Genomic DNA, 11,365 nt, shown 5'->3' on the forward strand with positions numbered 1-11,365 from the left:
CGCGCAAAGTGTCCGCTCGGTCCTCGCACGGGCCCGCCTGGCAGCGGCACAACTGCTTCGTCTTCCGCGACATTACTTTCGGGCGGCGCGCTGCAGCCTTTGCAGGGCCGCGTTAATGACGTGCCTCGGCTTCCGCGAGCGTGAGCAACTAGTAGGCGTTGCACTGGCAGGCCATTAAAGGCGAGATGGCGTCGGAGCCTCTTAAAGGGACGCTGCCGGCGCCCATTTCCCCGACCAAACCATTGCCAAATCCCACAATATCCACCACACCGACGCCATGGGGAAGAAATGCTGGCCGTTCCGCAAGACGAAGAACGACCAGGAGGCTAGCGGCTCGCGTTCTGGCAAGAAGGCACGGGTCGGCCGGTACGTCCGCGTTGACCTCGCGTGGCAGCTATGGGAGGAAAACCGGCCGGTACCATGGCCGGACGCGAACTTGCCGGGAGGGGGCTGGTACCTGAACTCGCGGCGCGTGCCGGTCCCCCCCCCCCCCCGTGCCGCGCGAGGGCCGAGAGCGGCGGGACGAGGTGCGCCGCCGCCGAGCGATCTTGCCGCTGGATCTACGAGAGGATCCGGCGTACGCGCTCAACTCCTACAACTGGATTTCATTCGGGACGTGGGAGTTCGACGCGCGGCGCCGCGCTGCCTACCTCGCCGACGTAGACTACTTCAAGCGCGAGATCGCCGCTGAAGAAGAAGAGAACGACCAGGAGGACGCGGACGAGGACGGCGACGAGGACGAGGACGCGCACGAGGACGTGACCATGGCACAGTATGACCACGACGACGGCGGGCCAACGTGGGATCCGGAGACCCAGCCGCCGGATATTTCCGAGGAGGAGACCATTGCCATGGCACTGGCCAACAGCGAGCAGGACGAGCTCAACGAGCTCGCTTTGTGGGACGGGCTCGCAATCCAGCTCCACGAGTCAGCGCTCGCGCAGGGGAGGCCGGCGACTCCTCTGGCCACGCCGACGCGTTCCAACGTCCGCGCTCCGCCTGCTGCTCCAGCGTGGGATCCCTAGCCACAACCTCCTGCCCGTGTGGCGGTACGTCCTCCACCGCCGGCGTACGAGCTTCCATGGCCAACGCCGCAGCTGATTGACCTCGTCAGCGACGATGACCAGTAGACAACACGTACTAGCACGCCTTTCTGGCTTTTTTATGTTTTTTTTCATGTAAATTATGCCTTCATGAATGAAAAAAAATGCGTCGTGCCGCTGGAGCCACCCGACGCAAACGGACGTCCGGACGATTTCGATCATTTGGCCGACGCAAACAAACACGACGGGTCCGTTTGGACATCCGAAATGATGCCCTAAGTCTGGTCCATTGACTGTAAAGATCAACCTAGTCTGGGTCTTTTTATATCTGTATTTATACAGATAAATAAGGGCCCTTTAGTCAATCACATTAAGAATTATTCTTAACGAGAGACACGAGCAGAGTAGGATCTCGTCAAGTCAAACTGTTCTCGTCTCCTCTCTCCCAATCATCATCAATCCCCATCTCGTCCGAGCAGTAGCACCGCGGGGTGGCCGGCTGGTGGCGGCGCTTGTACGTGCTCGGAGCTCAGGTTGGTCGCCGGCGCCGTCCGCGGTGAGCAGCAGCCAGCAGCCGAAGTCGAGGCTCCTGGCAGTGGCGCGGTCGTCCTAGCTGGTAGCTCTTTTGCTCCTGCTCTACTTCTAGATCCACCACTGATGGAGGTTGTGCAAGCTCCTATTCCTCTCCCTAAGGTAATTTTGTATTTTAGTTTTGCTTTTCTTGTCTTCTTACCTCTGAATTTTGCATCTAAATTGGGGAAAGTTCAAACCAGCAAGGTCATGGAAATTGTTGTTTACTGATTACTTTTTGAATATGCAGTGAGGAGGTGATGAATAAGGACAAAAAACGTATTCCTTCTTGAAAATAAAGAAGGGTGAATGTGAAGGCCATGAAACAGAAGCAGTACATGAACCAGTACACATACAAGGGACAGTATCCTAGCCACTGCTAGTAAGAGAGAGCTTCTGAAAAGAGATAGAAACCGAGGGAGAGAAAATAAGAAGAAAAAAGGTACCAAGCTTAGCAAGTGAGAGAAGAGGGTGAGAGTCGAGCATGGAGTTTGCCACGGGGGCGATGAGCTCTCTCATCCCCAAGCTTGGTGAGCTGCTCATACAAGAGTACAACCTGAAGGAGAGCGTGAAGAAGGGGATTGGAGACCTCAGGGACGAGCTCATGAGCATGCAAGGGGCCCTTGTGAAGGTATCCAGCGTGTCGCTGGATCAACTTGACCCAAAAAAAAAAAAAACTTGACCCGCAGGTCAAGATTTGGGCTAATGAGGTCAGGGAGTTGTCATATGCCATCGAGGACAGCCTCGACTCCTTCTTGGTGCGCGTTGAGGGTGTTGACCAGCAAACCAAGCCCAAATTCAAGCACTTGTTGAAGAAGGCCCGCAATAAATTCACCAAGTTCAACGCGCGCCACGAAATTGCCGGTGACATCAAAGACATTGAGAGCCAAGTTATGAAGATCAAAGAAAGGTACGAGAGGTACAAGATCAACGATATTGTTGCTAATCTTGCATCAACTACAGTTGACCCTCGTCTCTCGGCTCTATACAAAAAGGTCTCCGACCTTGTTGGTATTGATGAGCCAACTAATGAGCTAATGAAGGTCTTGTTCGAGGATGCTGACACATCCCAAAAAGATCGCAAGATAGTCTCTGTTGTTGGATTTGGAGGTTTGGGCAAGACCACCCTTGCAAAAGCATTGTATGACAAGCTTAGCAACACATTTGAGTGTCAAGGTTTTGTTCCAGTTGGTCAGAACCAAGGCGCGAAGAAAGTTCTCAGCGACATCCTCTTTGAACTTGACATAGATCTGTACAGAGCTGCAGAAAGAATGGATGAAAGGCAGCTGATCAACCAGCTGCAAAAATTCCTTGCGGGCAAGAGGTACACATAAATCTCATCCTATGCTAGTCATTAACCTCTTTATGTCACATATGCCCCTAGATACACTATATGGCTTGTATGTTTTGGTGACATGAAATATACACTAGTATGGGCATGGTTAATCAGTTTGTGATATAAAGTAAAACGCCGAAAGTAATTGCAATGCAACTCAGGCTTTGGTCGTCGCTTCATCTGGTAAACACTATAACATGTATATGTAAACGTCATTTCCTATTAGTTTCTTTTAATTTTTATGTAGTGGATCCTTATTTATATTATTCCACAAGTACAGTATATTGAAGAAAAAACCAAAACAAAAAGAACATATATGACATGAACTACAAGTAGTCATACGCGCTCACAGTGTATGTATGCAAACACAACTCATTTTCTCCGTAGTACTTACTTTTCTGGTACTCTTGAATCCGATTGAGCATTTAGTAGGGAAAACGTTGCAAAAGCGGCTCTTCTCGAGGTGACTATATCGATGCTCAACGTGCGAAACATACTCACCTGCGTGTATCCACCCCCTTATCCCCTTTATCTCCTCCCACTTTGTCTCTCCTCTGCCCTGATTTCTTTCTTTTTTATTCTTCACAACACAACAAACCGAGAGAGGGGGGGAGAGAGAGAGAGAGGACCCCCCCAGACCTGACATGGCTGTCCACCTCGCCAGAGTCGGTGAAGACACGGCTGGCCACGACGGAGACGGTGATGGCGAGTGTAGACCTCTGTGGAGCGAGGAATAAACTTAAAGGTTGGCTTGCTGCTGTTAAGGGTGGAGGCATGCAGGTTTGCTGGCGTTGTAAGCTTAGGAGGATGGCTGGTTGGGGGACAGCGGATCAGTGGAGCAGGCAGCTAGGGCAGGGGGGGGGGGGGAGTTGTTCAGTAGCGACGGTGATGATTCTTTCTCCCTCCTCTCTGGTGAAGCACCTCTGTTCCCCCTCATCTTTGGTGGGTTCCGACGGCAAAAGGACAACGGGTCGTTGTCAGAAAATCAACCGTGGACATGGGTAACCGTCAGCTAGCCTTCCCCAAAATGTTGTGAACACAGACTCACGGTCAAGCCGCACAACAGCCTAGTTTTGAACTTGAGTTGACACATTAAGCATAGCGTTCAGACAAGAGCTGGTTCTGAACAAGGCTTGCCCTAGCCCTGACAGGGTATGGTCTACCTTGGTTGCTGACGCCACTTTGGCCAGATCTTGGGCCAGTGCCCTAGGATTGGCCACCAGCAATAGAGCCAACGAAGCCCACAACACCACATTGGTGGTCCATGCTAACTGCTAAGCACCATCGCCTCCAAATATTGCTCCACCACTAGGGTTCGTAGGGCCTGCGCACATCCCGAAGCCAGCTCCCCGCACTCGCCATGGGTAACCCAGCACCGACGCTGACGCTATCGTTGCTATTACAATGACCACCCTTGTCGTTCTCTGCCCCAAAGTGACCAGCCATGCCTGCCGCCATCTCTGCAAATATCTCTTTGTGTGTTTGGCCAAAACCATAAGAGCTCTAATTTAATACCAATTTGGAAAGCTATCAATAAACACCGAAGAAATGGAAATCAATGTGTGGCCTTAATAGCATATTAGCATATATGTGACATTGGCACCGCTATTTTTGGTAAAGTTCGATTCGAGATTCCTCCAGTTGCATTGGTTGAATGGTTACATGGATTACACCTTCGGTCAACTTTATCTAGTTTTGCTACTACAATACACACCCATTTATCTAGAATTATCTATCCGAAAATGATAATTGAGGATCCTTAAAAAGTTTGAGATGTATATTATCCAATCTTTTCTAAGATTCTTAATGCCCTTTTCTGGTCTGGTGTGTCAGAGCATGCTTCTTATTCTAGTGGGTACTAGTAAGCTATATAGTTTTTGCTAATTATAGTTTTTTCCTTCTCATGTGAATAGGTACTTTATTGTTATTGATGACTTATGGGACATACAAACATGGGAAATGATTAAGTGTGCTTTTGTGGATAGTCATCCAGAAAGTAAAATTATCATAACTACTCGTATTGTTGATATTGCCACAAGAGTTGGTAGGATCTACCGCATGAAACCGCTTTCAGATGATGACTCCAAATTGCTATTCTATGCAAGAACATGTGGTGGTGAAGAAGTAAGTTGGGATAACCAACCCGATGAAGTGATCAACAAAATCTTAAAGAAATGTGGTGGGGTGCCATTAGCTATCATTACAATTGCTAGTTTGCTTGTTGGTAAACCAAGTGCAGATTGGTGTAAGGTGTATGATGCAATTGGTTTTGGGCATGAAGACAGTGAAGTCATCCAAAACACAAGAAAGATAATGTCTTTTAGCTATTATGATCTACCTTCCAATCTAAAGACATGTTTATTGTATCTCAGTATGTTTCCTGAAGATTACTTTATTGAGAAAAAATCACTAATATGGAGGTGGGTCATCGAAGGATTTGTCCGTGATAGAGAAGGGATGGGGTCATATGAGCTAGGGGAGATCTACTTCAACAAGCTTGTTAATAAAAGCATGATCCGGTGGATAGAGCCTGATGAACTTGATTTCGAGCAAGGTGGTTGTCGTGTCCATGACATGGTGCTCGATCTCATCCGCACCATGTCAAGCGACATAAACTTTGTTACTGTATATGATATGGAACAGCACAACACCCATTTGCTAGGCAAACGAACCAATATGGTTCGCAGATTAGCACTTCACGGAAGAAGTGTGGAACACAGCTCGAGCATTGAAATGAAACAAGTGAGGTCATTTAATGCTATCACATGTGGTGATAGTAAGTTGCCCCTCCTTTTGAACTTTAATGTGTTACGTGTGCTAGTTATTGAGGATTGTGGTTTTTCGGAAGGTCACAGCCTCGAGCATCTTGGGAAGTTGGTTCATCTAAGGTATCTAGGGCTGGTGATGAGTAAAGTTAACAAGCTCCCGGCAGGAATAGGTCATGATCTGAAGTTTCTTCAGATTTTGGATGTAAGGGGAGGTTACATAAGCGAGTTACCGCCGTCTGTTGGTGAGCTACATAATTTGAGGTGCTTGTGGGCTGATGAAGATACAAGTATGAAGGGAGAGATAGGGAAGCTAACATGCCTTGAAGAGCTACGTCTATATTTGGTGGACGAGTGCCCAAACTTCTTCACGGATTTGGGGAAGCTGACTAACTTGAGGGTGCTCCAAATTCAGTTCGACGAATGTGAAGAGACCGCAGGCAAGGCTCTGGCAGAGTCTCTGTGCAAACTTCACAAGATCCAAAGTCTGATTATCAAGAGGTTCAACTTCAACGAAGATATGGATTGCTTTAAAAAGGAATTTTATGTCCGTTTTGGCAGCTTGGAAGACTTGGCACCCAGCTCAAAGCTTCGTTTCTTTTGTCTACAGAGCATAGTTATACCCAGGATGCCATCATGGATCAATTCTTTCTGTGTTCCTCTCCTCTCTTACGTGTGGTTGTATGTGGAGGTGGTAGAAACCCAGGGTCTGCAAGCCCTCGGAAGGTTGCCGGCGCTCCTCTGGCTCTTTCTCGAAAGTGGGGAGGAAAAGTGCATATCATATACCTTTGGCAGTTATGAGTTTCACAAGCTGAGATGTCTAGCAACGAACATAGAGATCACTATTGGAGAAGGAGCATTGCCGATGCTTGAACGACTGGCATACCGTGTCCGCGCTGGAAGAAAAGATAACTTGGTACCGTGGAATAATAGCAGTCGTTTACTTGAGGCTGTTTGCTGTCGGCTTGACTGCGCTAACAGCGGCCGCAGGGAAGTGAAGGCAGCGAAGGCAGTCCTGAGGAAAGCGGGGTTAGCCCATCCCAATGCTGAGGAACTCGACATCGAGATATTCGTACAGAACTACAGGCGGAAGGCAGCTCGACTCATTGACGCACTCGGGTCGATCCTACATGGTTTGGACAGACCCGATGGAGAGGAAATAACTGCAGATCAGCGAGAGCTACGTTGCATGATTAAATCACTGGAGACTTTGTTACGTGATGATGACGAGCCTCGAGTTGGGAGGTATGGCGAACAAGAGCTGCGTGGTTTTGTCACCAAATTCAAGAGTCTGTTACATGATGAAGCAGCTACGGACCAAGAAGAAGAGGTACGTGCATATACTACTCCATCTTATCGGTCAATCACTATAAATACATATACCATATGCACCTGATTGCTGGCTCGCCGGTTTATGTGTATCTTAACTCTAGCTGGACAGCAGCGATGCCACGGACGGCGAGGACGACACCGACACTGAGGACGATAGAGATGATGACAATGGTGACAATGACGATGATAACGGCGCTGATGACGATTCCAAGCAAAAGGAGGTACATAAGTACATACTATGTCATGTTGATCGCATATACTATATAGAAATTCATTCATTTCATTTATTTATATCCAATTAACCTCCAGGAAGACGATGATGTTGCCACAATCAGTTGGAGTCACATGCCGCCGCCCCGTTCGGCGTTCCGTTACCACAGTCGCGTGTTGGCACGGCCACGCTACTCCTACTGATTACGTTCCGTTCCCGGGGCCCAAGGCGTTGGCGCCCATATTGGGGCAGGCCTGCACATGGCTGGGGATTGCCCGGTTCTTCTCAGGGGTAAATAGTTGCAGCCCATGCTTCCCGGATCCATGGGACCCGCTGACGGTAGCCTCCGTGCATGGGCCCAGTGGGCGGCTTCTTGGATGCTAGGGCAATGCCCAGTCAAAGTGGGGGCTGAGCATATGTGAAGTTACCAGTGGCACTTGAACCTTTTTGTAGATTTAGCTATGTTGGCTCCTGCACCTGATGGGATGTACTCTCTTTGGTCGGATTAAATTGACGCGGGGTACGGAGAGAAAGACAACTAGGTAAGTATGACCGGTGCGTCAATTAAACAGGACCAGAGGTATCTTAGAACCGGTACACATATTGGTGCCCTTATAAAAAAAAATCGAAATGGGGAGCATAGCCCCGGCCTCTGCATCAAAGCGATGCAGACAACCTTTATTTCTTGCATAGTTTTCAGATTCTGAATCATTTCTTCCAATCATTATCCAACCTATATGTACAAAAGCTAAATTTGGATTAACCCTAACCCTAACCCTAATCCTAACCCTATATGTACAAAAGCTAAATTTAGATTCATCTGCCCTGGCCCATTTCCGAGGAGTATTTTGCGTGACTAGCCTTTCTGATGAATGTTCGCACGTACTCCACCTTCTCTTCGAAGGTATATGATTTTACTTGATTGATCATGTGTTAGGTCTAATTATTCGAGTTCTAATTTGCTAGTACAATATGGCTGGCAAACCTTTTACCCCGTTTTTAAAAAAGTAAAAAAGACATGGTTTCCAGTTAGAGCGAAATACTGTAAATTTAAGTCCGTAACGAATTGCTGCGAAGTCGGACGAGACGGTTCCGGTTCCAGTGCCGTGATATGCTGCCGGTTCCTGAATCCTGAAGGAGACAGAGACCAAGCGATAGACTCTGATGAGAGCATGCTGCAGGGTGATTATTATTTCTGACGATCGAATTGTTACCCGGCATTGTGCGCACGGATGATCAGAGCAGATCGATGTTGCAGCGGTGGACACGCAAAGCGCCAACCCACAGCACACGTGACAGAGTGTTGAGAAGCAAGTATTATCCGGATGGGAGAATCCTAGAGGCAAATTTGAAGAAAGGATTTTTCTTTACATGGCAGAGCATAATAGCTGGGTTGCAAACATTTGAAAAAGAGCCATCTGGCGAGTGGAGGATGGAAATTAGATTAATATATGGAATGACACGTGGCCTCAAGTCCTACTGGGAAAGTTTTTACACCAAAAGGACGATTGCTGTTAACGAAGGTGGATGAATTGATTAATGCAACAATAAGTTGGGATGACCAGTTTCCGAAGGAGAATTTTTTGCTAGTGGATATAGAAAACATTCTCCCAATTCCACTCAGCTAGTATGGGATGAATGATATTGTATCCTGAAAGTTCAACAAAGGTGCCTTCACAAGGTACCTTCCTAGCACTTACAGTTCATTGTACTAGCAGACTCAATGGCTTGGATCCATTCATCTTAGTTCAATGCCCCCTTGCTATGTAACATGGATGGAACATGTATGGGTTTCAGGTGTGGGATGAGAAGGTCATCGGACGGCAACCTTACTGTAAGCTACTTCTGCACTGCACTATCTGCACTGTATGCATGTCACTACAGGATTCAGGTTTAGCCGTTTAGCCTAGAGTCTTTTGAGTGAGTTTTTTTCCTTGTACAGGTGGTTGAAAGGAACCATTGGGAGGCGTGCTACCAGTTGTGCTGACAAAGTTTATCACGATAATGTGCATGGATACAATCGGAACTGAACTAAAACTGAATCTTGAAAGACTGACGACTGAGAGTGAATGCAGGTTCGCCGAGGAGAGCGCGGAGCTGTCGCGCCCCGCGTATGTGGGTGCTGAGCAAGGCTCCAACTTAGAAGGTAAGCATCTTAGTAGTGGCAAGTGATGAAACAATGTATGGTTCTATTTTGTGGGAGACAGTGTATATATGATGAGATGTTCCTGGGATTAATTGAACTGCTTGCAGATGAGTATTTCTTCAAGGCGCTGCCGGTTGTCCAGAAGAGGATTGCTCAGGGAGGTGTCAGGCTCGGGGCGATCCTCAACCGGATCTTTAGCGGGAACAGTAGGCTTCAGAGCATTTGAAGCTAGTCCATCAGATATAGGCAAGAAAGAAAGGGATTAGCATGTGCCACCAATAAGACTGTCCTGTAGACTTCGTCAAATCTTGAGACCACGATTAATTGGTGTGTCAAATCTTGATGCACAAGGCAGCGCCCAAAAACTGTTCCACCGCAGATCATCTCCCTTCTTAACCAGGTTTGGCAAGACAAAGAAATGACGCCGAGAGTTCAAACATTCGTTTGGAGGCTTCTCAGAAAGGCACTTCCAACAGGTAAGAGGGCAAGCAAATACTCCAAACACATTAAAGAAGGCTGCTCTAGATGTGATAATAAAGAAGATGAAATGCATATGCTATTCTTATGCCCTTTCTCTAAAGCAGCATGGTTCTGTTTCCCCTGGTACATTAAAACGGAATACCTTGCTGCTCATCATAGCTCTATTCCTCATATGATTTATGCTTTGCTCACATCTGGACATCCACAAATAAAACCTACTACTCTCTATACCTTCTTATGGTGTCTATGGAAGGCTCAAAACGACACTCTTTTTTGTAGGAAAATAAGCAGGCCATCGCAGGTTTTTGCAGCAGCTAGTGCTATTACCAGTGCTACTAAGTTAGAGTTCCTAAGCTCCACTGAACAACACAACAACTTGCAAGTAAAGAACATTCATACACCAGCACCAGCACCGCCGCTTGATGTCGTCCCTGGATCAACCATGGCTGAACCATCAATCATCACAGGCACCAAAATATTCATAGATGCATCATGGGTACAAGTTGAGGAGCAGCGAAATTCTCCTAGGCCGGCTGGGCTAGGAATATACATTCAGGTGGAAGGTAATCAGTGTGCCAAGCTCTTCATCGCGGCTATCTCGCCGCCAGTATCTTCGGTGCTACAGGCCGATGCCTTTGGTCTTCTTCTTGCAGCGAAGCTTGCAGACCTTCTTCGACTCAACCAATTTACTTTCTTCACTGACAATGCTACACTTGCCAAAGCTGCAGCTCATCACAATATACAGGATGCACCTGGTCATTGGGAAATCAGGCCACAGCTAGCTAATGTATTCACACTACGGGAAAATCAGGCGCTGCCGTGCAGCCTATCTTTGCCGTGAGCTGCTGCACGGCAAAGATTTCTTTGCCGTGCGCAGCAAGAAGACCGCACGGCAACGTCAAAACGCACGGCAAAGTATAGGAGCAGCGCACGGCAAAGAAACCTAGCACGGCAAAGAAAGACTTGGCGCACGGCAAAGCAGTATCTCACGGTAAAGTCTGGGAGCAGCGCACGGCGAAGATAGTAGGACGGCAAAGTCCCTGCAAGCCGCACGGCAAAGAAATAATGCACGGCAAAGGCCTGGGCACTGCCGTGTCCCGCCCCTTTGCCGTGCAGACAGACCAGTTGCACGGCAAAGGGTCCTTTGCCGTGCGCTGCTCCCTTTGCCGTGCGCCAATATACATTTTATTTGTTTTTCTAACTATTTTATTTCATCTACTACTTATATTTATTTTGTTAATTAGTTTTTCTTTTTGATGACTATTTATTACACTATGTGCAATACAAAATTAGTCTCCATGCTCATCCCCCACATATATCAGGGTTCCGGTGCTCCGGCGGCCGTCCCCCTCCTTCCCCCAAAAACAGCGGGACGGCGGGTCTACCCCCGTAGATTTCTCCACGCGAGGGTGCAAAATGTACTTTTTCATTCTTTTAGGTTTGTTAGGGTTAGGTTTTAGGTCCACTTGCAAGTTTTGGTGG

General features: G+C 47.8%; 1 pseudogene; it reads left to right on the forward strand.

Annotated features, from left to right (window-relative positions):
• Positions 1-11,110, forward strand: part of LOC127336865 (disease resistance protein Pik-2-like) — a 116,041-nt pseudogene extending 104,931 nt beyond the window's left edge.
• The last annotated feature ends 255 nt before the right edge of the window (positions 11,111-11,365 follow it).

Source organism: Lolium perenne, chromosome 2 (genome assembly GCF_019359855.2).
Source record: "Lolium perenne isolate Kyuss_39 chromosome 2, Kyuss_2.0, whole genome shotgun sequence".
NCBI classification, from domain to species: Eukaryota; Viridiplantae; Streptophyta; class Magnoliopsida; order Poales; family Poaceae; genus Lolium; species Lolium perenne.